General features: G+C 44.3%; 1 protein-coding gene across 2 annotated transcripts in view; it reads right to left on the bottom strand.

Moving 5' to 3' along the window:
- Adgrf5 (adhesion G protein-coupled receptor F5) overlaps window positions 1-23857 on the bottom strand; it is a 92424-nt gene extending 68567 nt beyond the window's left edge. The window contains exon 1 of one of the 2 annotated variants that reach the window (XM_029471064.1): window positions 23491-23857. The gene's annotated coding sequence lies outside the window, so the exon portion shown is untranslated. The remainder of the gene's footprint in view (window positions 1-23490) is intronic. The other variant, XM_029471063.1, reaches the window with a different exon arrangement.
- Between the last annotated feature and the right edge of the window lie 3365 nt (window positions 23858-27222).

Below are 27222 nucleotides of genomic sequence, written 5' to 3'. Positions count from 1 at the left end.
AGAAGAGCGCATCTCTTCCACCTTCTGAATGCAGCTGACAACTTCTTTCTACTACTTGGTGCCTCCAGTAAAACCTGCCTCTGCCAGAGTCCCAAACACATGCCAGATAGAAACCTGCATTAAGTTCTGCTACCTTCCCTGCCTTTTCCTGGGAGAGGGAAACTTGAAGCATGGATCTACAGCACAGGGACCAGCAGCAACCCTCACTTGACCCTTCTTGACCTCTACTTGGGAGAAGCTGACATGAACCCTCAAATATAACCTTCAGTTCTCTGAGGTGACATCACTCCTATAGGAAAGAAAAATGCCGGCTGGTCCTATGGTGTTACTCACAAGCCTCAGCTGTGACGCACATGACATCAGAGATGTAATTCCATTTGCCACTGGCTCTCCCTTCCACGGCCCCTCCTCCTCCCCTGGAATCCTGAGGAGAGCAGAGTGTTGAAGGAGCTGCCATTGCCTTTGGCCTGGGAGGAATCTGTTTAGAGGGAAGCTGTACTTTCCCTCTGGAGGTCTGCATGTTAATGCCTGGACACACCAGTCAAGCACCTCAGTTCCTCTGTGGTGCATCCTGGGATGCTGTGATTCAGCACATAATGTACTCAGTGACTGACTGTGAGTGTAATCTGCAAACACTGGATGCTAGGTTCAGACCTTCAAAGTGCTTTTCCCATTCCCTTTCCAATATTCACAGCTCTCTTCAGGGCCTCATCATTTCCCATGATTCCCCCTCCCCCTACTCCACCTTCAAAGAAGAAAACACAGTCCTTTATGATAGGCATAATTTCCTATCACGACTAACATGACTATGAAGCAGCCACATTGCCCAAGCTACCAGACTAATAGAAGCCTAAGATTCATGCTCAGCAAGAGAAAAATCAAAATCAAAATCAAAAAAAGAATAGCAGACAACCAGGTATCTTAGGTTCCTTTCTGCCACTGTGATAAAACACTCTGTCAAAAAGATGTGGGGGAAAGGAGTTTATTTGACTTACAATTTCATGTCATAGCCTGTCATTTTAGAGGAAGTCCAGGAGGAACTCAAGCAGCTACCCACGTCACAGCCACCGTCAACAGTAGAGATAAATAAATGCAGCCTTGATGCCTGCTTGCTTACTCGTTTTCTTCACCTAATCAGATTCAGGGCTCAGCCTAGGAAATGATACCGCCAGTTGTAGGATGGTCTTCCTACCTCAATGAACATTTGAAACAACCCCCACAGATATACCCACTGGCCAACCTGGTCTAAATAATTCCTCATTAAGAATCTTTTATTTTCAGATCATCCAGAGCTCCCAGGGACTAAACCACCAACTAAAAGGTATTCATGGAGGGATCCATGGCTCCAGCTATATATGTAGCAGAGGATGGTCTTATCTGGCATCAATGGGAGGGGAAGCTTTTGGTCCTGTGGAGGCTTGATGTCCCAGCGTAGGGGGATGCTAGAGTGGTGAGGTGTTAGAGGGTGAGTGGGTGGAGGAGCACCCTCATAGAGGCAAAGGGGAGGATAGATGGGATGTGGGGGTTGTGGAGGGAAAACTGAGAAGGGGGATATCACTTGAAATGTAAACAAATAAAATGATTAATAAAAAAGGGGGGGGCTGGAGAGATGGCTCAGCGGTTAACAGCACTGGCTGTTCTTCTGAAGGTCCTGAGTTCAAATCCCAGCAACCACATGGTGGCTCACAACCATTCATAATGAGATCTGATGCCCTCTTCTGGGGTGCCTGAAGACAGCTACAGTGTACTTACGTATAATAAATAAATAAATAAATAAGGCCCTTTTCTTTCAGGTGACTGTGGATCTTGTCAAATTGAAACTAAACATTACATCAGGTGACTGTTTGTTCCAACTACCTGTGTTAGGGGGAAGCTAAGAATAGAATTAGCGCTTCTGTCTTTCCATTCAGTTCTCTTAATTTCATATCCAAGCTCCTCCATCCCCCCCACATAGTCCCTCATCTTTAATTTCCCCCCAAAAAGAAACAGTTAGAGCAGAGTAGTGGGTCACAAAGGTAAAGTCACATGACACCTCTGTCCTTGAGAGGAAAATCAAGTCCCTGCCAACATGTGTCCCTTATCTATTTATTAATATAGGTGATGGCACTTTACATGTTCAAACCCCAGTTCCCTTAACAACAGAATTTCATTCTCTCCTCCTTCAACAACTCCCAACCACACACACTGTCCAGGAGCTGGCTTCTCTAAAGTTCAAAGAGCATCAGCACCACGGAGGTTATAGACAGAAAATTCTTTGTCAGACAATGTCTATAACTAAACCTTCCCCGTTCACACATCAACCACCCAGCTTTGTTTCAGAAGGAACTCCATCTATCCAAGCTTAGATCAAGGACGTAGAATGTTGCGTCATTGCTTGGTCCTCCCTAGATAGAATCCTAGCCTATAGTGGTTGTGATGCTTCCATTAGACTGTCACTGGGTTGTGATGAGGAAGATGCTGGAGAATACGAGACCACCATTACAGGAGCTTGTGAAGTAGAAAACTCGACCACAGAAGAGCAGATTCTAGAACCAAGGAGAACCCAACCATCAGGAGCCACCCTCTGACACCTGTGTACTCTGAATAGCCTGGGTATTCTCCTGGGTTCCTCAGCCTAAACTTCCCCCTACTTTCCATAGAGGCTGTGTCTTTGTGGCCTTCAGTTGGTGCAAAGAAAAATGAAAGTAAATAAAACAACAACAACAAAAATAGACTTTGTGAACTCCTTGGAACACACACAGGAAATGTGAGCACCAACAGTTAGGGGTCAGGGAGTGGTCAAAGGTGTAATTACAAAACATGCTTGGAGTGACACTGTCCTGCTAGGGGCTTCCATCAACTCTCCAATGTATGCCTCTACAGGTTCCCACACTGAGACTAGCGGACTTTTCTCTTCTTCTTTCCCAAGCACTAGCCCTCTGATCAGCTCTTCACTCTTTGAGACAACATAATATTCCACTCTCCATCCCACTAATAAAAATCTCCACACTCTTCACAGTTGCCTCTGGGATCTGTTACTCTGCTTCTCTCTCAAAATCACTTTATTTCTTGATTTTTGAGTTTCAACATTTCCACAGAGATGCAGGAAGAAAGGTTACGCATATGTGATATCTGAAATGGAGGGGCCGTTTTTGAGTACAGCTTAGATTATCCCTGTGGTCTTTTCATTATGATCTTTCCTGATTGATTGATTGATTGATTGATCATTCAGAAGACACATAGCTCAGGCTGGTCTCAATCTCTTGGCAATCATATGTCTCAGCCTCCTGGCTTCTAGGACACAATGTTTCCTGATCTAATTAGAGCCAAATAAATGAATAAATAACAATCTTAAATAAGTTGATAAATAAGTTCATCTCCCTGTATCCTTCCATGGGAGAATGTGAAGTGGTGTAAGCATGCTGTAATATCACTGACCTGAAACTGTAGTGACTAGTACAGTAATAGTCTGAACCACATGATGCCAGGTGGCACCAAAACAGAAATGGCCACTTGTGTTACAGGGTGCGTGTATGTGTGTGTGTGTGTGTGTGTGTGAGTGAGTGCCCACATGTGTGCATAAAGAGGACAACAAGTATCATCCTTGGTCCCTTCTTACCTTATTTTTTGAGGCTGCATCTCTCCCTCAACCTGGAGTTCACTGATTCAGCTAAACTGTCTGGCTAGTGAGCCATTGGGATCCCCCTGTTCCCACCCAGTCCCCACCCCCAACCTCAACCCCACCCCCAGGGCAGGGGTTAAAGATGCCTATGAGGGTGCCTGGCACATATATATATATATACACATATACATATATATATGTGTGTGTGTGTGTTGTGGATCTAAAATCAATTCACATACTGAGCCATTTTCCCAGCTTCTCTGTGGCAGGATTGGAAGCAAACAAAGAAACCTATGTCCACCACCTTGCCTCTTTATTTCTGAAATTATACTTTGACAAACAAATGAATTTCAATGATAGAACAGCTTGTCCTCTGGCTCCATAGTTCTGACGGGCTGACATGTTCTCCAATTCTATTCCCAGCAGGGTTGCATATTAGTATGAATTAATGTAGGTCTGGAGTTGAAGGCTCTATATGGAAGAGCAATAGGGGATGGAAGTTAGAGACAAGGAAGTAGGTCAGGAGGTAGGATTTCAAAAGAGATTTCTAAAGGTGCCTGAGGGCTGGCATGCCATTTGCACAGAAATTCATCTCCTTCCTGCTACCTCTCTGTGAAAGCTCTAAAGTCACGTCTGCTGGGCATTCTATAGTTGATACTAATTTTTCAACTAGCCACCACTAACCTCTAACCTCTTCCTTCTTAATAGCCTACTTGGTAAAAATCAACTTAATGAGAAAATTATCCTGTTGTTCCACACGTCTCTGATTTGTTCTTTCTGTGGTTTAGGACAAAAATCATCCCCTGCTTCTCCTGACGACTTTCTTCCTCCTCCATGGCTCTGGGTCCCATTCCCTCATTCTCTCTAGACACTAGAGGCAGTCCCATCAGTGTGGGCCAGAATGGCTCTTAACAATCTTCCTTAGACATGAGTCTGTCCCTCTCCCCGACTCACTCCAACACACCTTTCCTACTGTCTTTACAAACCTAACCAGAGTCCATTAAGCAGATGTTTCCCCTACCTCTGGCTTCATTGTTGCAAAAAGACAAAGTAAGGACTGGGGAGCTAGCTCAGTTGGTAGAGCTATCTCTTAATGTATCAGTGTGAAGAACAGTCCATCATGGTAGTGAAGTCAAAGCAGCAGTTTGAAGCAGCCTGTCAAACTGTGTCTTCCTCAATTAGGAAGAAAAGAACAATGGTTGCTTATGCTCAGCTTGCTTTCTCCTTTATACACAATCCAGAATCCTAGCTAAGGGAATGGTGATACCCACAGTTGGCAGTTTTCTCTCTTTAACCAACCTAATTAACATAACTGCTCATAAGCATGATGAGAAGCCCATCTCTCAGGTGATTGTAGATTTCATCAAATAGATATTTGAGATTAACTATCACAACATATCCACAGGAGCTTTTTCTATGACAAGGAAACCTCAATGAAATCCCTATTACTGGATGTATGGCCAACCCTACATCTACAAAGAAGTACATTGCTGTCTTGGGTGAAGTAAAATTGTTTCTGGGGGAAAGCTGAAACTGCAAGTTTACCAAAATGTAAAATGCAAGGGTGCAATAACAAGTCAGCACAGCCTTCTGGTCAACCACAAAAGGGTTTCTCAGTAGTAACAACTGCCACCCCATCTGCCTACCCAAGTCTTGGCTCTAGGGCCTTTGCCTTCATGTTCTATTTCTTGGGGCAATGATATATTCTGTTTTTAAAAGCTGTTTCAAAAAAAATTTCAAAAATACCACATGCCAGGCACAGTGAAGATGTTGTTTGAAACAGAAATATGAGAAGGATTGGCCAATGACCCCTCATATCTGTGAACAACAATGGCTATGAAATTCAGTCATGGGAAGCAGTCAAAAACAGATTGGTTGAGAAGAAGCCCAAAGTCAAGGTTGGAGGTAGTGGTGGTAAAAACAGAAAATAAAGCACCATTAAGAAACAAATTTTCTGAAGTCTGACTCTTTGTGCCTTTTAAAAGCCTAGAGATAAGAAAGGCTGAAAAGGTGGAAGTCTGTGAGTATGCCTTGAAGAAATTAGTTAAGAAGATCTTGGTAGAAAAAAGGACACCTTTTTGTTGTTGCTGTTGTTGTTACCTCCTGTGAATTATTTAAATGGGAATGTAATGGCAAATAACTTGCAGACTGTGCACATGTTAGTAACTCGTGTACATTCAGTATGTTTTCATACCAGGGGAATAGCATTAGTCTCTAGTGACTTGCCTATAAATCAGCTGCTGTATCCTACGCCTCCCCAGACCGAAGTCCTGCTTATGTGGCCATTACATGCATGGCTTACATGGACATACCACGCAGGTATGGTGCCTACTTCACTCACCGTTAAGGGGAGTTCTGAGACAAGAACTGACCTTGCCACTCTCCTTTTAATCAAGCTGGTGAACACAAAGATGAATTGTTTTGGGTTCTAGCCTGGCCTTAGTTTTTTGAGGCAGGGTAAGAAGTTAGAGGGAAGGGTGTTTGTGGTGGCTGTTACTGCTCTTAGGAATGACCTAGCACTGATGTCTTGCCCTGTGGAGATTGTCCATCCTGCCACAGCTCTGATAACCTACTCCAGCACAAGGAAGAGGCTGGGTTTCCAAGTTCAAGACTTTTCCTAATTACACTGCCGTTGATTTATCAGTGTTCGCCTCCCGGGACCGTGAAGCTATTTTTGGAATTGGAAGTTAGTACACAAAACACAGCTACAGATCAACAATTACAGGACAATTACAAGACTATTCCAGGCCCACACCCCTCCAGCTTGCCTCATCTGACCTGGGATGCCGAGATGGGAAAGCCATTTATATTTCTAGTCTTTCCAAACAAATGCATACATGAAGGTGTAGCTATAGATGTGTGTGTGTGTGTGTTTGTATACATCGATGTACATCCGAACCTCATATACACTCAAACTTCACATTGCAATTAGAGGGAAGGAAGTAGCAGATACACACATAATTATGGATCATGAAAGATTTTGGCACATTTAACAGCTAGACCAGATCATTTCTTAAATTCTCTTCTTTTCAGTGAGTTGGTTTTCTCCTCCCCCGACTCCCCCCCCCCCTGAAATGCTAGGGATTGAACCCAGAGCCACACAGACATTAGGAAAATGCTTTAGCACAATTACATCCTCTGAGATACCCTCCTAATTTTATTCGAAAAATATGATTTTCTTGACTAGTTATTTAAATCAAAAATTATTAACTAAAAAGGAAAATGTTTCTCTTTAAAATATTAAGCAAGTGAAAAGTTTAAGTATGAACTTTGTACTTTTTGATGTTTAAACACAAACAATGTTAGGGTCACATAGTTATGGAAATGAAATGATTCCTGCCCAGGTTTTTTGTCTTTCCTAGCGCCACTCTAATATGGCTAGCCACTGTTTTCTGAAAGAGCCACATATGGCCTATGCTGGCCTTGAACACACTATGTAGCCAGAGATGACCTTGAACTTCTGCTTTCTCTGCCTCCTAAATGCTGGGATGGGGGCCACTATGCATGGTTTGTTTGGTGCTGGGATGGAACTGAGCGTTTTGTTCATGTTAGAAAAACACTCTACATGCTAAGCCTTGTCCCCAGCTCCACAGGTTCCTTTTTAAATCTATATTTCAAATGAGGATCTATGTCAACCTGTAGGAGTTAGAGACACTTGAGGCAAGCCCCAAAAGTAGTTGAGCCTACTCTTTTTTGTTTAATCTTAGTATTTGTATTTATTTATGAGTTTGTGTTTCTCTCTCTATCTCTCTGTGTGCCATATAGTATAGGTAACTACAGAAGACAGAAGAGGAGTGTCAGATTTCCTGAGCTTGGAGTTAAAGGCTTTTGGAGTTAAAAGTACGGACCCAGGTCCTCAGGATTGAAAGCCACAGAGTAGGTGAGTCTTTCTGTGTCAGGGGTCATCATACAAATGAAAATTGTCTGAATTAACTCCCAATGTTGAATATGCCTTTTTCATTCCTTAAGACAAGGCCTTACCATGGAGCACTGCAACTTGCTATGTAGACCACACTAGCCTCAAACTCACAGAAACTCTCCTACTCCTGCCTCTTCCTCTTAGGTATTAGGACTAAAGATATACACCACCACCACCGCTGACTAGAATATACAGTTAACAAAAAGACACACATACAATAATGAGGAACATGGGTAATATTTCAGAACTCACTGATGTAAACAATAATGAGGAACATGGATAATATTTCTGAGCTCACTGATGTAAGCAATTCTTTAAATGCAAAGCGACAAAGAGTTTGTTTGGAGTGCTGCTGAGAATTGGCACTGTGTGCTGATGACCTTTTTCAGACTTTGCTTCATCTTTCACTTAATTTTAAATGCTCTGTAAACATTTCCCCTGTACTGCACGCAGGGCCCCCTCCTCATTCTAGTGCCCTCAGTCTCTCTCATAAACTCTTCACACAGGCAGTGGGAACAGCTTGAAAGGTCACTGGCTCTGTCTTCATTGGTGTCCTCCTTGTGAACTTGGAGCAATCCTTGCACGACACATATACAGAAGTAGGTATTCCAGCCTAGTAATAACGGGCTGAAACCTCACAGAACAGGAAGGCCCTGTGAATCCTAAGACTCACCAAGGTCTTTTCTCTTCTCCAGAAGGAGCGAATCTTGCTTCTTCCTTTCCCTAAGCCCCCCCCCCCCCCCCCCCCGACCAGCTCTGTCTGCAAACTTATCTCTAAGAGGAGGGAAAGCATCAAAATTCTCAGTTCTAAGCCCTCTGGATCACTTTTTTTTTTTTAAGTATGATATGCAGTGTCTGGAGGCAAACAAGCTTTGACTCTCCCTGACTCTGGAGGAAGGAAACAGGAAGTCTTGCTGGGGGATGGGGGTGAAGCAGCCTACTGGGACAGGCTGTCTTCCTACCTCCTGACCCCCTCTCTAATCATGATTGTGGAACAGACTGCCCCAGTGCAGGAGGAAGAGCCTCGGACAACATTTGCATACCTCTGTCAAATTCACCAGGAGCTGCAGTTGCCTGTATAAGACCAGCAGGACATCAAGCCAGGAAGCATTCTAGCATGGAGGAGAGAGGAGCTTCCAGCCCTCCATCTCTAGCCAGTTGATGGCTTCTGAGAAAGGGACAGTTTTCTTTAAGGGTGTGCTCCCTGGTAGCTGGACCATGCTCCAGCGCATGGCTCCACACGTGAGTATCAAGGCAGCACAAACTGAACTAAAAAAAACAACAGAAAGAGGATTCGAATTTGGAATTCATAGGAGGATGGGGGTAGGTGTGGGAGAAGTTAGGGGAAAGGCATGGGTTTGAATATAACCAAAATGCAATGCATACATATATGAATTTCTCAAAAAATAATGAAAATATTATACTTATAAAGAGGAAGAAACAGCCTTGGTGGCCACTACTGCCCTTGTGTACCTTGCCAATCACAGAGTCAGATCTCCATATCCCCTTGGGTCCTGAAAAAGGACCGTGTACATCATCATTTTATACATTAAAAAAAAAAAAACAAACAAAACCAGACTCAGCAGCCAAGGGGAAAGCGTAGAACTCTGAGAGGCCTGCTGTCCAAGCAGGTGGGGGACGTGGGGTGGGGGGTGGGGGCAGCTGTGGCTAAATTCCCTCAGGTGTCTAGCTCCTGCAGATACCAGAACACCAACCCTTGGAATCCTTCAAGTACACTGCTGCTTTCTGCACAGGGGTAGGTGGTAGGGCGTGGTGTGGCATCAACAAAGTACAATGTGGATAGAAAGAAAACAAAAGTCTGAGAGACTCAGTACAGGCATTGGGTCATCTAGATGCCAGTCCATCTCTCCTTCCTTCCTACCACATCTGCCTAAAGGAGTAGCCCCAGTAGGTAAAGGTCTATCCATGAGACAGTGGGCCAGCGGTAACTATAGCAACTATAGTACAGATCAACCTCAGCTTCTCCTCCAGGTCCATCTCTGTCTTTGGGGGCCATGCTCACTCAGTGCTGTACTCTGCATCATCACACCTTCAGTAAGGCATTGCTCATAACAGGGATGAGGCAGCTCTCAGAGACAGGCTCTCCTCTTCCCTGCTGAGCCTGGGAAGCATGAGGGAGCATGGCAGAAGAGGATACTACAGAATATACTTTTCTTCTCTTTGGCCAAGCTACAGTGCAGGAAATCACTCTCCTCAGCTTCTGAGCCAGAGGGAGCCCTCTGCCCACAGCCGTGGATCTTGCCAAGTTCTTATGATACCTCTCCTCGCCCTCCCACCTTCGTGCCACTTTTTGCCCAAAGCCACTGGGTCGGCAGTTTTTCCATGCTTCAAGTAGCTTATCGAGGTAGCTGTTCCACATCTTCCATTAACGTGTCATAGTGGCACTTTCCCCGCTATGAGATCCTTACTGGAAAAGCAATGCAGACAAGTAAACAGTAACTTCTGTAAATTGATGAGCAAAAAAAGAGGCGAAGACATTAGAGGATTGTGAGTGGGTGTGAGCATCTGAGTATTGGTGGTAGTGGCCTGGGCCCCTCTTTCTTCCCTGTTGTGAAATCCTCCCTCTTACCCCTTACGCCTATGTAGCCAGCCCCACTGACGCAGGACTCTTTGTGTCTTAATCTTGTGACTTGTCTCTAAGTCAGGGTCTCCTGTAGCCCAGGCTAGCATTAAATTTGTTATGTAGCCAAGGATGACCTTGAATTTATAATCCTCCCATTTCTATCTCCTAAGGGCCAGGATTTCAGGCGTGAAGCTCCCATGGCCAATGCTGCTAGAGTTTTCTTAACTACAGTAAGCAGTTTCATTCCTCAAAGCCTCTGCCTCCCAGTGTGTCTTGGAGCCTCTCAGCAAAGGGCCCTCCAGGGCTACTTGCTCTCCTTCCAAGCTAATATTAAGCATCTTGAGAGCCAGAAATGCTTCCTATCAAGGGTTGCTTTGAGAAAACATGATTTTTCACCTTAACTTGTATGTTTGGGAAAGATGGACATTCTTAACCCCAGCAAGCACACAAAACCAGTTCCAGCCTTCACCACATGTCCACCACCAGTTCCTTCCTTAGCCTAAGGACATTGCTATGGTGGCTTTGAAAGTGGCACCCCCTTGAGTGTTTTGGTCAGAGGCTAACATTTGGGGATTCGATTCTCTAATTCTACTGTGCTAAGACAGTTTTGGTAGCGAGTATCTTTACCCACTGAGCTGCCTTGACAAGCCCTAACTTCCCTTTTAAACCTTAAGTAGCAACGACTTTAGTTGATCTTCTGTAGTAGTCAAGCTCTTGGCCTGCAGCTCAGAGATGTCAGAGGGTTTTAGCTCCACCCTTACCCCCAACCCTGTAAACAAAGGAGCAGGGATGGGGGGTGGGGAGGTAAGGAACACACAGATTCCTTCCCATCCATCCTTCCAACCCTTTCTTGTCAGTGAGCTTGGTTTCCTAGCCTCTTCCTGCCTTATCTCCTCAGGAGGAAATAACAGCAGGCAGGATGTATTTTCTCTTTGCTAGCAGACCACACTCAGACTCACAGACCTGTCTTCGCACTCACCGGCCATTCCATAAAGACTCAGCTGCAGACTCTTCTAGATTATAGAAGGTTGCTTAAACAGGGCAGCACGAAAGCCCTCCAAAGAACAGATTGCTCCATTCAAGTGTTTATTCTGGGCAACAATTGGCTTCCTGCTTTGCAAACAGAGGTTTCAAAGGACCAATTCTTAAAATTCCAAAGAACCCTAGAAGTGACCATATTTTGACCACTTACAGACCAAAATGGACCAGAATATCAGAGATATTTGGATTGGGGTTTTATGAAATTACAAAAATGTTTAAAAATAAAAGAAGCATTTATAGAAAAGGAGAGAATTAGCGATTTTCCTCGGAGGACATTTCTAATTTTAGTGTGACCTAAGGATGATCCAAGTGATTTTGGTGAACTCCTGGCTTTCACACTCAAGACACTGAGCTTGATGTGCACACTAGTGCTTCTAATGTGTGTGTGTGTGTGTGTGTGTGTGTGTGTGTGTGTGTGTGTGTGTGAAGGTGGCTTCTATCAGGCTCTGTGTGTGTGTGTGTCAGAAGGTGGATTCTATCAGGCTCTGTGTGTGTGTGTGTATGTGTGTGTGTGAGTGAAGGTGGCTTCTATCAGGCTGTGTGTGTGTGTGTGTCAGAAGGTGGATTCTATCAGGCTGTGTGTGTGTGTGTGTGTGTGTGTGAAGGTGGCTTCTATCAGGCTGTGTGTGTGTGTGTGAAGGTGGATGCTATCAGGCTGTGTGTGTGTGTGTGTGTGTGTGTGTGTGTGTGTGTGTTTGTGTCAGGGTGGGTGGGGTCTGGTTACAAAATCCTTAAGACCTACCCCAGACTCTAGAATCTAAAACCAGAAGTAGAGCTTGGAAATTAGCATTCTGTTAAATTCCCGGTGGTTCTATATGGAAATTTAATAGTTATGGAGGGACAGAGGATTGCCGTATTCAATCGTTTCTCATGCAGAGAAGATTCTAAGGATGCTTGGTTTCTAGCCTTAGGTGAGATAACCAGAGTCTCCCGATGCCCTTAGAAAAAACATTGGCAGTGAGATGAGCTCTTGGGTCAATCCATGGAGCATCTCTCCTTTTCCTCAACACGCACGCACACACACACACACACACACACACACACACACACACACACACGCACACACATGCACGCAAGTGCACACCCATTGATCTCTGGTGAATTCCCTTGGTCATTACAACATCTGTTCCCGCATCCAGCTTTGCCTTTTCCTATGCCTTACCCATCCCACCCAGTTTTACCGAGACACAATTGAGAAGAATTAAAGTTACTTATGCTGAATGAAATGATGATGTTATACGTAAATGCCTTGTATTTTATACATAAATGTCTGAAAACCATCTCTGTTGCGCTGCTGCCTTTCCTCATCCTTCATAGGCCAGTTCAAGGTCATTACTGCAGGGACCCTCCCCAGCCGTGTGCACACCCCTTCTTCCTTCTGTCGAGGAGCTAGACCTCCTTGCAAAGATCTATTCTTAGGCTCCCTGGTTTCCTGTAGTATTCCTGCACTGTCAGTATTTGCCGACTTTTCAAGTGAGCATCTCGCATTATGTGATCCAGAGAAGCGGGTGTTCATTCATGTGTGTGAATGATCCTTGAGCTAGCACATTATTAGAGTTCTGGAAGAAGTAAGAGCTTGGGCTATGATGCCATACTTCATGGGGTAAAAGGTCTACCACTTATTAACTCAGGAAGTGTAGCAAGTTATTTAACCTCTCCTTTGCTTCAGTTTCTCACTTGTGAAATGGAGGCTGTAGTATAATTGTGTCATTAAATAACATTCTTCATGGTGAGTGCTCAGAGATGAGCCTGATTAGTCTTAAGGCCTCAATGCTAGGAAGAAAAGAGCCAAAAGGTCCTAAGATGATTCTCTGCTTAGACACCTTCACGTACACAGTCAAATTCACATTCTTTCTCTCTCCTCTCCCTCCCTTCCCTCTGGCTCTCCAAAATGTCTTAGTTTTTTTTTAGGTTACTAATTGGTTTCCCTTTCTCTTTCTCTGTTTCTTTCTAAACGTGGTATAAGTCCATAGCTAAGATCCCACATACATAACCACCTTGAATCACTAATGTACCTCCATGAATGTGTGAGTATATGCATTTACAGATGTCCAAGTTTTAGAGGTTAAAATGGAACCAATCAGTCTTAGTCAACTGGGAATATTATCCAAATCCTTAGTGAGGCTGTGTCTTAATTTTGAAGACTAATCTATCACAATAAGTAAGAATAAGAAATATTTGCTCTTAACTGCTGAGCCATCTCTCTAGCCTCCTATATTCTTAGATAGTCTCTAACTCAGTATGTAGCCCAGCTTGGCCTCCAACTTTCAGTAACCCTTAGCTTTGTCCTCACCAAGTGCTCAGACCACAAACCTGCACGACCATATCTGGCTTTAGCTAAACATTTACTATTTTTTTTAATCCTACCCTTTCTGAGAATGTGTATTCATACCAGTGAGGTGAGAAGCAGGAAAATGGTTCTTATACATGAAGACATATTCAACCAACTCTGATGTCCAAGAAAATGCTGCTTGAAAAAATGTGACCTCTCCTACCCTGACCCCTCCCCTCCTTCATTCAGGGTCTAATTTCAAAGGCGAAGGGAGCCTGGGAGCCTGCATTTTCCCATCATTCCATCTACACCTTATTCACCATGCTTGGCATCTCTGGTCCTTGGTTATTTATAGTTTTCTTGAACTGTTATAATGCAAAAATGGAGACTATGGGCTGGGGAGATGGTATGGTTGGTTGGTGTGGATGGTATGGCCATTGGTATGGTATCACTACATAAATATGAGAGTCAAGTTCAGATCCCTAGACACTATGTAAGAATCTGGTATTGCAGTGCACACCTACCTATAAACCCAGTGCTGGGAGACAGACACAGGGTAATCCATTAGATCTGACTGGTTAGATGTGTGGCTAAATTGCAGTGAGCTCCAGGTTCAGTGGCAGAATCAAATATAGGTATTTCCAGTCTCCAAAGAAAGGTGGAGAGAGATAGAGGGAGAAATTCAATATCAAGCTACAGCCTCCACATGCATTCACACACTTGTAGCTACACACATGTCCATCTACACACACACACACACACACACACACACACACACACACACTCATACACACATATGTACCTTCACCTGTGTGTATCTACACATTCATACACCTATACACACATGCAACTACACACACATGCATACACACACATGCACCTACACATACGTGTACCTACACACTCACACACCTATATCACACATGCAACTATACATATGTGTGCCTACACACACAGGCATGCACACACATGCACCAACACATATGTGTGCCCCACACATGTGAACACACACACACAAATACTGTAAAGAAATTAAGGTTATTAAAACAACCAACAATGCACATCCCTTCTGCTAACAACCCAACAGAGGCTGTGGGATCCCATCCAGCACCCAAACTTGGGGAAACCTGTGTCCATTCTTCCTCTTCCTAGGAGAAAGAAGATTGAGCAGCTGCTCCACTGACACAAGGTTTCAACGCTTTCTCCATAATCATCATGCTTCTCCCTCAGGTGATGCTGCAAACCACTCTCGGGCCTCTGAATGGAAAATAAACAAGGGGCAGGATGCACACTTCAAATGCTCCTTGAGCAAAAATTAAAACATGGCAGACAGCCACATGGTTGGGCCCATCTACTTTATGAACAAGATGGAAACTCAGAGAAGAAATGGTCAGAATTGTGATTGTGATTAGAGCTGTGGGTCATGTGGATGCTTCAAACCTTCCTCTGGAGAGAAAAGTATGCTTGTGCGCATGTGTGGAAATGGGGGAGGGTGGGTGAGCACGTAAGTATCACTTGTCCTGATACTTAGAGAATTCTAGTCAGTGCTTCTGGAGAGCACAGAAGAGTCTCAACAAAGATGAGGACTCACAACCTTCTAGTCCTTTCCATCCCTAGTTCAGACAACTGTGTGATTTCTTTGCACCCTCATTGTACATGAAAGCGTGTGCCTGAACATATGTATATCATATGCTCTAGAATTTTCTAGAACATCTGCATCTCTTTTGTGCTTGGTGATGTTGCAGAAGTATGTTTAGTAAATCATTCTTATCCAACTAAAAGATTTTTTCAATTTGCCATGCCTCTGCTTTAGCCAACAAGCACACTCTGTGGGGGGAGGGGGGAGAGGGATCAATGAAGGAACTGAAATTGAGTTAGCAGTTTTCATAAAAATGCATATTATGATAAAGAAAGTAGTAGTCTTATCAGGCCTAAACAATGGTATGGTGAGTGGATAGAACCGTGAATGAACATTTGTTTTCTGCAATGTATTATTACATATTATTTCTTCTCCATCGACCCATGTACGTGCACACACAATCATATGTGCACGCACACACAATCACATAGATCACATAGATATGCATGCACAGATACTGGCATGTTGCAGGTGCATGCATAGAGTTAAAATGTAATTTTTTCTTTCCAGTGTAGGTTTTTTTCCAGCTAAGAAGAGCCACGAGGCAGCAGCAGGAGAGGGTTAAGTAGGAATCTCTAGTAATGTCTCCACTTGTTCTTTGAGGAACAACAAAGAGAGGAAGCATAGCCTCTATGGAAGGAAATTCCCAGGCCGCAAATGGACATTCACAACCTGCCCTGTGAACCCCTGAGGGGTGTCTGATAATAAACACTCAGCCAACAAAACAACCCAGAAAGGCATTTTTACAAGCATTCCTGTATTCTCACCACGGGACCAGCAAACATTTTTCTGCATCTTGGCGACCTGGAAGGGCCTGGATAGACACCTGCTGACAAGGCCTAGATATCCTAGCCCTGTGTTGAGCTGCTGTTTGTATATCCAGGTCCCCTCTGCTCCCTGAACCTTTGATTGTGCTGGGGCTGAGGCTGGGCCTTGAGCCACTGGAATTAAGATCCCAGATGGAGTCAGGGCAAGGAGGGCATGGAATGCTGCATGCGGACCCAAGACAGACCCACCTTTTCCTCTCCCATGAGACCCCAACACAAGCCAGGGCACTGAAACTTAAAACAGTGCTGTACAGACCTTCCTCAGGAGTGTAGAGGGAGGGATTAAAATATAAGGGACAGGGAAGTGAAAAGAGGTTTGTTTGTTTGTTTGTTTTCTGAATATGTGGGTATGTGGATGTGTGTGCATAAACATGCATGTGGTGGCCAGAGGGCAAGTCAAGTTTGCCTGTCATCCCTCAGAGGCTATCCATCTTGGTTTTTGAGTCTTTCATTTTCCTGCAGTCCACCAAATAGGCTAGGCTAACTGCTCAGCACAACCTCAAAGATGAACTTGTCTTTGCTTTCCTAGCCCTTGGGCCACAAAGATTCCACCACATCCATCTTTTTGTGGGGGTCCCAGGGACTGAACTGGTGTTCTCATGCTTGCAAGGCAAGCACACTACTTCCTGAAGTATCAGGACAGCCCAGGTTTCAGGCGGTTCTGAGAGAAGATTTCACCATGTAGCTTGGGGTAGCCTGGAACTCTGTGTGTAGCAAAGGCTAACTTTGAACTTGGAGAAACACTTCTGCCTCGACCTCTCTGGTGTTGTGATTAAAAGCATGGTACAGCATACTTTTATTCCCAACACTAGGGAGCCAGAGGCAGGTGGATCTCTGCGTTCAAGACCAGCCTGGTCTATAGATTGAGTTTCAGGACAGCCAAAGCTACACAGAGAAGCCCTATCTGTTGGGGGTGGGGGATTCGAAGCATGTGACATCACACCTAGGCAAAGTGGCATTTTGCACCTCTTTGTCTATAGTTGTAAAAAAAGAAGTATTGGAATCAGGATATAAATACTTTCATAGGAACTACTTAAAAGGAATATGTAGCAATGTGAAATCAAATTGTAAAACCTTAAGCAAAGTCTAGTTTATAATATACTACTTTATTTATCTCCAAACTAATAAGACATGAGATCTTTTATATCTTTCTTGAAGATGACTATGTCAAAGCCTACAATAATGACAAAATTCAGGGTGGTTCACTAGCTGGTTTTTGCAATGGCAAGTAGCCATGCATGCATGTTGGGGTGGTATGTGTGCTCTTAGAGTGGTGTGTGTGTTCTTAGGATATTCGTTTTCCTGTAATTGAATTAAAAACCACTTTGTTACACAGGCAACCTATATCCTCAAACACCATCCCCGTCTCAAAACTCCATTCGAATCCAGCACCCAGCACTGGTGAGGGGTATAGCCTTGGCTGCAAATAGAAAGCAGACCTTTTATTTTTAAATAGCCATCACCGGTGTCTGAGATATTTTTAGATGAAAAAAAAATCAGACCTATCTTCTCATTTGCATTTGCTCAGAGTGGAGGCCGGCCTCCGTCTTGACCCTCTGCACTCAGGATCACATAGAGTCGACTGAGGGGGAACGACAGCTTCCATGTTTCCCTCTAGGTGGGGTTAGCAAGAGTCTCTGCTCAAGCCTCCCTCTGCCCTTTGTACTGCAACAATGGACGGAAACACAGCCTTGTTAGAGGAAATTCCCAGGGCTGTGCTTCGGACATTAGACAGTTGCTTTGCTATGCTAGGTAGCCAAAGTGCATCTAAAAATAAACACATAGGTCTTCGAAGGTTCTATAATGTGGCCCTTCACTGTTGATTATATTTCAAAGGGATTTTTTTTAAAGACCATTATTTTTAAGAAAGCAAGCCTAGGTAAACCTGCAGGATAAAATATATTGTGCCTCTGTTTCTGCATGACAAACTCTTGTATTGTTGGTACTCTTCTATAGAAAGGACAGTTGCCATTATTTGTCCTTCTGGGATCTTGCTATGAGGCTGGAGGAAGCAAAGGATGGCTGCGGTGCAGCCCGGCATCTTTAGAAGGATGTAAAGGGTCCTAAGCAGATGATAAGAATAGCCAGTTCTTCTGAGTCTATGAAGGATCCAGTATTAGCCTAGAATTTTTAGATAGCCTAAGCCCACTTAAACTGATCCTTATATCTCTAAGAATCTCCAAGTTGTCATCTGGCAGAGGCTGTGACCAATGTGGTCCTTTTTGCAAGAAGAAAAGGCAGGTGGAAGGCTGGGGAACTTTGACATTGAAACAGGCAGCCAGCTCCAGACAGCTCTCCCCTCTCCCTAGAGGTCAGGCACCCAGCATCAGAGGAGCATGGAGCTATTAAGCTTCAGCATGTGTCACGTAGATTTCTGAGTGGCTAAGAACACACATCCCTGCAGGAATCCTTTGGCTTCAGAGCTAGAAAAGGGGCTTGTAATATTTGCACTTTTTGGGTTGACAAAAATGTCTCCAAACTCGGCAATTTCCCATCAAATAAAAATGTGTTTGTAATAACCCAAGGATCAAGCCATGATCAACTTGTAGAGTGACCCAAGAGTCGTTGGGGTGAACTTTTCCCCTCTTCTTTCGATTTTTGCGCTTTTTCCTGGAAGTCCGACTTAATCTATTGTTGCAAAGATCCTATTTTTAAATTATGGCAGCCAAAAAATAAGGCTAGAGAGTGAAAAGTCAGCTCACGTCATTCCAGGCTAGTGATGTTTTTTTCAGTTCTTTATCTGGTGGCTTGGATTAGGACACTGACATCATGAGAATTTCAAGAGTGAGAAGGGACCTTGGAGGTCATCGCTCAGACCCCACCCATTCAGTCATTCCCTTCGGGAACACCCTGACCACTGATCTCCTAAGATGCTGGAATGCTGCCCTGGACAGGGTGTCCCCCACCTCCACAAGACAACTCACCCATTTTTAGACAATTCTGATGGTGGGTAAATCCTTCCACATATTGAGTTGCTGTTGTGGGAAATATTAAAAAATGGTACCATCTCCCACTATACCCTACTACTCTCTGCTCTGGTGGTCTTGCTGCCTCTTGACTAGCCCCAGTCGGCTGGTCTTCCCAGCTCAGTCTGCCTCAGCACCACTTGTACCTTCTCAGCCCCGTGCTGCTAGTGATCACAAATCCCCTAGTAAATCAACCTAGTAACTAGGTAACCTAGTAACTTAGTAAATCAAAACTCTAGGAGCTTATAATTAGTCAGATTTACATATCAATAAATTCTCAGTTCACAAGATGTCCACACAATAATTTCAGAGCCAATTGATAATGATACAAGCTGCCCACCTAGATTAGACGAGTTTCCCAATTATCCTATCCTTTTGTGATATTCATAGCTACCAGTAGCTATTTAAAGCCACTCGGAATCTGGATCGTTTTTTCCTCTTCCTCCCTCTTCCTTCCTTCTCTCTACCTGTCTCCTGTCTCTGAAACCCTTAGCTCTGCCTCCCTTTTCCCTGCCCAACCAAGTTGAAATCTCTTACCCTTAAATTCTATTCCATGATCTGGTGGCCTTCTCTTTTCCACACGAGTGACCTTTTGAGTAATTGAAGGCAACCTTTGCATGCTACGGCATGCAGCTCTTCCTTCAGATATCTCCATGTCTTTCCACTATTCTATGGATGAGCCTCTTCTCAGTTTCATCATCTTAGTCTCTTTTAAGATCTGGGATAAAGCTTTTCCTTGGTGTGACTTGGTGTATTTACATGTTCACATACCGTAAGTCGGAAGTCGGCATCAGGGTGCCTCCTCCATTGCTTTCAGTCTTGTTTGTTTGTTTTTGAGACAGGCTTTCTCTGTGTAGCCCTGGCTGTCCTGGAACTCACTCTGTAGACCAGGCTGGCCTCAAACTCAGAGGTCTGACTGCCTCTACCTCTTTAATGCTGGGATTAGAAGCATGCACTACCACTGCCAGGCTAAGTCTTATTTTTTGACACAAGGTCTCTTCAATGAATCTGGAGCTCACTGGCTAGGTTAGATTATGAGCACAGCAAGCCTTAAACGTCCACTTATCTCTGTGCTGAAGCTGACATCCCCACTCCCGCCACGATCAAGATTCCTGCCACACCTTCCTTTTATGTCTGTGATAGAGATGCAAACACAGGCTCTCCAGTCTGAGTGGCAAGCATTTTACCCACTGATCCATGCTCTGCTGGCATAGGTCAGTCAAGCAACTTGTTACATATGTTAGCTAAGTAATCGTCTTTTCTCCTCGTGTGTTAGAACATATTTTCAGAAACGAAATCAAGATTTAGCAAGGCGCGGACAATCACCTATTGATAGACGTAACAAAAAAAGGAATTGAAAACAACCTTGGCCTCTTTTTACCCCCACAGCAGGCTCTGATTCAAAGGGAAATGTGGAGGTAAGTGAGGTGTTGTTCCCCAGGAATCTCAGCACTTAGAGAGAGGCAGGAGGACAAAGAGTTAGCAGTTACTCCCTCCTCATCTAATGTAAGATGGAAGCCAGCCTGGGCAGCAAGCATCCCTGTCTCCTAAAAGGGTGGTAGAAGAATATGAGAAGAACGAGGGAAAGAAAGGGAGAAGAAGGGGAGGAAGGGGGATGAGGAAGATTGTATCATATACACTGAGGTTTCAGCTATAATCTATGTATGGCCATCCATCAGAAACCTCCCATGCAGGTTAACATCCTTTTGCTGGCTACCACTGTTGCTTATTACTAATAGACCTGAGTGCAAATCTGAGTGGTTAGGAGATGAGCTGAAGGGCCGCCGTGGAAAGGGACAGTAAGTGAGAGATGAAGAGGCCTGCGCGTCAGGAAGGAAGAGGAAAATCTGGATGTCCAGGAAGTATATATTTGGAAACTTCATATGCTAAAGGAACAAGAAAAAGAGGGCTCAGAGACAGGGGCAGAAGTGACTTGAGAAGGCCTGAGCAGCTTGTGCCCTCTAAGCCTAGTGGTTGATCTGGGCGCACATAGAAAGGATTGTTTTCCTTGCAGCTTGGTCGGAGCTGTTGCTATGCACATGCCCTAAGTAAAGTACAAAGGACAATATGCAAGTCTATGGCCGGAGTTAAAGGCAGATTCCCTTAGGATGTTTTGGTGACTTTGCCTTAGAAAACTGCAGCTCATTGCCAAGAGAGGTGAGGGATACAGCTCAGTGGGTAGCTAGCTTGCCCTCTTAGCATGCATAAGCCCTGGTTTCCATTCCTGGTACAGCATAAACTGGGCAGGATAAGGGCAAGCCTGTAAGCCCAAGGCTTGGAGGTGAAAACAGAGGCACCAAAAGTTCAAGATCATAGTTCTTGAGAACATAGTTCAAGGCTAGCCTGGGATACATAAGACTCTCAAAACAATCATGGGCCAATGTGAGAACAGAGGCCCCAAGACTTCTGTCCACTGAGTGGAGCTAAGGCTTCCCTGTTTACCACTGCATAAAAATCAAGGCTTCGTGAAAGGTTGTAGACCCAAATTTCTCCAGGGAGACAGCCGCACTTGCAGGTGTTATAACCAGACACCCCAGAATTTGGTACAAGTCTTTCTGCCCGAACGCACTGTATCAAAGCTCCCGATGCCCTCATTTGCATGTGTTAATATTTGTTTGCCATCAGAGCTCTTTGTCAACCTCACCCGCGCCCCCTTCTAGGGAAGTATAAGAGAGAGGAGAAAGGTCCTCTGCTGAATCTCACATTGTTATGTCTGTCATCGCGTTCCTAGCACACAGCCAGCTGCCTGATAGGGGGAAGGTGTTCACACTGCTGAAAAAGCAAGTCTCTGACTTAGTGTGGCAAAGAACAGAGAGCAGGGATTAGGAAGTAACTGATGAAAGAGGTTATCTATCCAGGGACATGTGAAGACTTTAAAAATCGCACGGTGCACGTTAGAGCATCCTCAAAATGCTCTGTAAATAGCTGAATCCATAAAGACTTGGATCAAAAGAGTACGGGAAAAATCTTCCCGGAAAACTTTAACTATGCATCTTATTCTAGTCATTAATTCAAATTATTTGGCTAGTGCACACATTCATTTGTTCCTTCCTTCCTTTCTTCCTTCAATTAGATCATACTGATTGAATACAAGCAATATTCCAGACATGCCGAAGGCTACGGATTCAGAAAAAAACCCACCAGCATCTAGCCACAGATGAGAAAATCCCATAGTAACAGGTACTTCATATGCCATAAAATCAGAGACCCAGGGTGCTTAGTGAGGGGTAGACTAAATGTGGGGGCATAAGAGTGAAACTAAGGCTGTAATGGGTAACTGGGGAGAAACTGAATGGGAGTACACAGGCAGAGAGCAGCACAGCCAGGCATAGGTGGGCAGCAGAGAGATCAGGTGATAAGGGAAGTGGCACGAAGTACAGTTGAGAGCCAGGTCATGAAAGGTGAGGCTGGCAGAATATTATGAAGTAGAACTGGGGTCATTTGCCCTCCCCAAGGCAGGACCCTGCAAGAACTTATCCCAACCTGGATGATACACAGATTCTGTAAGTCTGGCAAAGAGATTGGGGTTGGAGGGAGTCTGCATTTCTAAGGAGCTCTTAAGTGATGCCTGATACAAATGGTGCCTGGTGCCCCTTAGGGTGGCAGCAATACAAGCAGCAGGGTGTGTACATCTGACATAGTTCAGGAGAACTACAAAATCACAATGGCCTTTTCCCAACACTCTGTAGCAGGATGTAACAGGGAATGAATGGAGAAAGACAATACCAAAGCTAAATTCACAATGACCCATCAATCAACCAGCCAATCAATCAGTAAGAGAAGCTAGCGAAAGAGTTCAGTAAGTTGGCTGGTAGTCTTTGAAGTCAGTCCAAGTAATTATCCTCAGAGAAAGGCTGGTTATAAAGCTTAAGCACACCCCATCCAATCAGAACTTTGTGAGCTGAATCTGCCTCGACTATCTCTGGGTCTCAGCTGCATCATCTTGAAGCCCACTAACATCCAGCTAAAGCGTCCAGGTAAAGGAGCCTTGTCATGCCCGCAGAGGATCTCCATACCAAGTGAGTAAAGCCAGGCTTTCTTGCTATCATTGAGTGTGTATTTCAGGAAATCTCAGAAAGAGCCAGAAAGATCTAGAAAACAACACAGATGTCCACCAGATCCCTGAACAACATTTCTGTTTGGGGGTTTGGTTTTCATTTATAATGCATAGGCATGTAAATAAGAAATACCTGTATTGCTGTCACCATATTCTCTATCCACCTTGGTATATTTCTCACTCAAAAACTTGAAAGTGGATTAAAACAATTATGGTCGAGGTTTGCACAGTAGGGGAAAGGCAAGTCAGCTCACAAATATTTCCCCCTTCATCACACAGAAGCCAAAACATATAACTTCTAATGAGAGGTTCCTCCAAAGAAAACAAGAATCAGAATTTGTGTTTCATGCACATATATGGGTTGCTATTCTCTAGCCAAAGGCAAACAAACTCAAAACGATCAATAATACCCTCTGCCTGCCACTATTTGCCCACGCAATCTTGTAAACAAGCCGATCTCTACAAGGCACAGAAGTTGAGTAGAGGCAGCCATCGGGTAGAGCTGCACAGATCGACACCCATCCCTCTGCCTTAGAGGAGTTTGGCTTACGTCCAAGGAGACAAAAGACCACAAGAGCACCTACCTACCTTTCTCTTCAGCAGTGGGCAGCCTCCTCAGATTTACTTCTGTGTGGACGATCTCCCCGCAGACCTCTGAGGTGAGGCGAAACTTAAAGGTGTCCCATTCATTCAGGCAACCCGAGGAGGGCAGAGTTTCGGTAGATCAGACTTTAGAGACTCCCGGGCTCACACTGGGCTTCCAGACCTCCGGGCCAGAGGTGAACTGTGGGCTGTTCCTCAGTGCAGGAAGAAACTGGGAGGCACCGTGGAGGTGGAGGCGGAGGCTGGGGAAGGGAAGCAATCTGGGGACTGTAATAAATGAGGAATCCTCTCCACACGATTTCCTGTATTTGGTGCCTCTTGCCTCTCGCAGGCTTCCCAGAGGGACTCAGAAATTTAAACTTGTCCTTTGGCCACTGAAAGAGGAGAGGATAAACATGCTAAGAACCATGAAAATAAGGAGAGACGGGCAACAGGCAGAAAACTCGCAGCCGCTACCTTTATCTTTAACAAAGTACTTTCTTCCTGAAATTTCTCCAAGTGTTTAACTCTGCAAAAGTCAAGGGTGCCTTCGTCCTCTTCCCCTTAGCTTCTGGCCCTGGCCCAGACATCAGGCAACAGAGCAGCCAGTGAGAAACAGGTCAGAACAGGCTCAGGAACAGTATTTGCCTGCCTTCAGAAGAGACCCAAACTGCTGCGTTTTTGGAAAGGTTTGTGATATTGGTTATTAATCTTGGGGAAAAAATCTCCTATTATTTATTAATTGATTTTGTTCCAAGGCTTAAAGAATTATTGATGATCTATGATCCGTAGATTGCTGCAAGCAGGATCCTCTACATTAGTGGTTCTCAGCCTCTGCCTGGGTTTAAAATCCTTTGGGAGTCCAACAACTTTTTCACAGGTGTCTACATATATTCTGTATATCAGATTTTTACATTGCAATTCATAACAGTAGCAACATTTCAGTTATGAATTAACAATGAAAATATTATAGATACAAATTTTATAAAAAATATAAATGTTATGGATGGGGGTCACCACAACATGAGGGTCATAGCGTTAGAGAGGTCGAGAACCATTGCTCTATAATATATGTAAAGCTCACTGAGAGCTGAAAAGGAAAGACACCCACTCAAGAGTGTAAAAAATTCAAGGTGGCTGCCCTTGAGCATTCAGCTATGAACAGAGAGGGCAGCCTTTGTAAGCCCAGGGCTTAGTATAAGTACAGAGTCACCCATCAGGCTGGTCCCAGTTATAGAAATACGTTGGCAATTCTAAGTGAGTTGACCTCAACAGGCATCAAGAAGCTTAGACTCCCCCTCATTTGCTTTGTGATGTGAGGTATATCAGAAGCTGGTACCTGGACAGAAATGCTCAACCCTGAGTGTGAAGAGATACAGAATGGCCGTTACAGTCACACCAGTCGACTCCTTGCTGATGTCTTGGCTTCCTCTAGCCCAGTCTCCTCGAGGCTACCAAGGAAATCACCCTCCATGTTGTTATGTAAATAATTCATTTAATTGTTACCTCTGCTTTGCTTTAGATCTATGCATATGGGGCTAGAGAGATGGATCCACGGTTCACAGTGTTGCTGCTCCTCCAGAGAACCCAAGTTTCTCCCGAGAGACTGAGGAAATGGTCTCCATAATGTTTATTAACATTTTGTACTACGTTAAGAAAAGCAGTCAAACACTTCATCATGATGTAGACCAATGTCTCCCGCTTTACCTCGGGTCTCCCTTCTGTGTGTCCTGTTTAATCCTCCCTCTATTCCCTCCTTCACGACCTCTCTTCCCTTATGGAAATTACTCTATGCAGAATGCAGATTTCCCTCTCCAGAGTCCTTCACCTCTCACAGCTCCCAGAGCAGACTCTGATACCTTGGGCCCTGGTATTGTTCCCTAGAGAACTCTGACTTTCTCCCCCACAAAGCCAGGAAGCCTGTCTATATGTGCTTGGAAGGAAAGGATTAAAGTTAGTAAGGGTGAAGGCAAGCATTGAGAGATAAGGGGATGGAGGGGGAGAAATGGCCAACGGGAGAGTTGGGGGACCGGGGGAGGGACGAATAGGGAAAGGAAGGGCAGCAGGATGGAGATGGTGATGGTAGGAAGAAGTGTGGGGTGAGAAAAGGTTAGAAAACGTCAAGAGAGGAGACAGGAAGTCAGGGACTGTCACAGGCCAGTATTTCCCAGGGGGCAGAGTCAGGGCAGGCTCTTTGAGCTTCCGCTTCCGGCTGGACACCTTCATCTTTTGTCTCTCCAGCAGGCAGAGGGAGGTGCTGGAACACGCCACCATGGGTGCCATTGCAGCAAAGAATTAGTCCCTGCATTTTTTCTTGGACTTGGAGGCATTATTAAAGCCACACGATCATTTGTCATTTTATGGTTTAGAACACATCACGACAGTCACCCCTGGAATTTCTAAGTATGTTTTTGGGTTCCTTCCCATGGCTCTCCAGAATCAAGCGCTCCAATTGTCTGTTTACAAAGGCTGTTCTGGGATGAGAAGCTCCACAGGAGGCTGCCTGATTAAAGTACTAGTGGCACCGGCATGTGCAGAGGCAATCAATGCGCGTGCTCTCTGAGTAGCCGGTTTTATGCTCAGAATTGGTCAATTTTAAAGCTCTCTCTCTCTCTGCCTCTCTCTCTCTCTCTCTCTCTGCCTCTCTCTCTCTCTCTCTCTCTCTCTCTCTCTCTCTCTGTGCATATGTTGGGAACCTTGGTGCAGAAGCCAGAAGAGGGGTCGGTCAAGGGTCAGATCCCCTGGAGCTGGAACTACAAGCTGTTGCAAGCCAGCCAGTGTGAATGCTAAGACCTAAACCTGGGTTCTCTAGAGGAGTGGCAAGTCCTTTGAATGCCGAGCCATCTCTCTAGCCCCATAAATGTGCACATATATAATTAAATGAATTATTTGTGTTAATAACTCTCAGCTTGGCTCCTAGTTAGTGGGTATCATTCCCATCAGAAGTGGAAGCATCAGGAAAAGCAATGAAAGAATTTGAAATGGAAGCCAAAACAGGATCATCCTGTCAACAGAATGCTGAATGGATTCTAGAAGATCTTTTAGTGGAATCTGTGTGAATCTATAAGAGCCTATCTTTTTTATTATTGCTGATCATTGCATAGTTATTCTTATAGAAACTAGTGGTACAGTGAACGGTTCTTATTTTAGAAATAGAAATCACTTTATTTGGTGGAGTACAATTGATGTGCTCACTGCACAAATGTGGATCTCAAGCATTGTATCTTGGGCTGTTATAGGGTATTATCCACTTGTGCATATGTTAGCAAATGCAGTCTAGCCTTTCTGATCATCAGAAAAAGCAATGAAAGACTTTGAAATGGAAGCCAAAACAGGATCATACTGTCAACAGAATGTTGAATGGATTCTAGACGATCTTTTAGAAGTGTATTCTAGAAGATCTATGTAGAAGTGTATCTGATCCTCAGATTTCTCTTGGGACAGAGGTTTAGCACCTAACATCCTCCTTCATTCATGAGAAAAAGGCAACCTCTGTTGTATATTTATTTCATAATAAGGAAAGAATTATGATTTTGCTAATTTGAAAATGATCTTTGGACAGAAGGCAGATGTTGACAGTGCTAACAGCTTGCTGTTTTTAACAATTTCCAACGGCAGGAATTCCCTTAAATAGTCTGACTAGTTTTCTTTTTTTTTTTTTTTAAGATTTATTTATTTATTATATGTAAGTACACTGTAGCTGTCTTCAGACAGTCCAGAAGAGGGCGCCAGAT

The sequence above is a fragment of the Mus caroli genome, chromosome 17 (genome assembly GCF_900094665.2).
Source record: "Mus caroli chromosome 17, CAROLI_EIJ_v1.1, whole genome shotgun sequence".
Lineage (NCBI taxonomy): Eukaryota > Metazoa > Chordata > Mammalia > Rodentia > Muridae > Mus > Mus caroli.
This window is presented reverse-complemented; position numbering and strand designations above follow the sequence as displayed.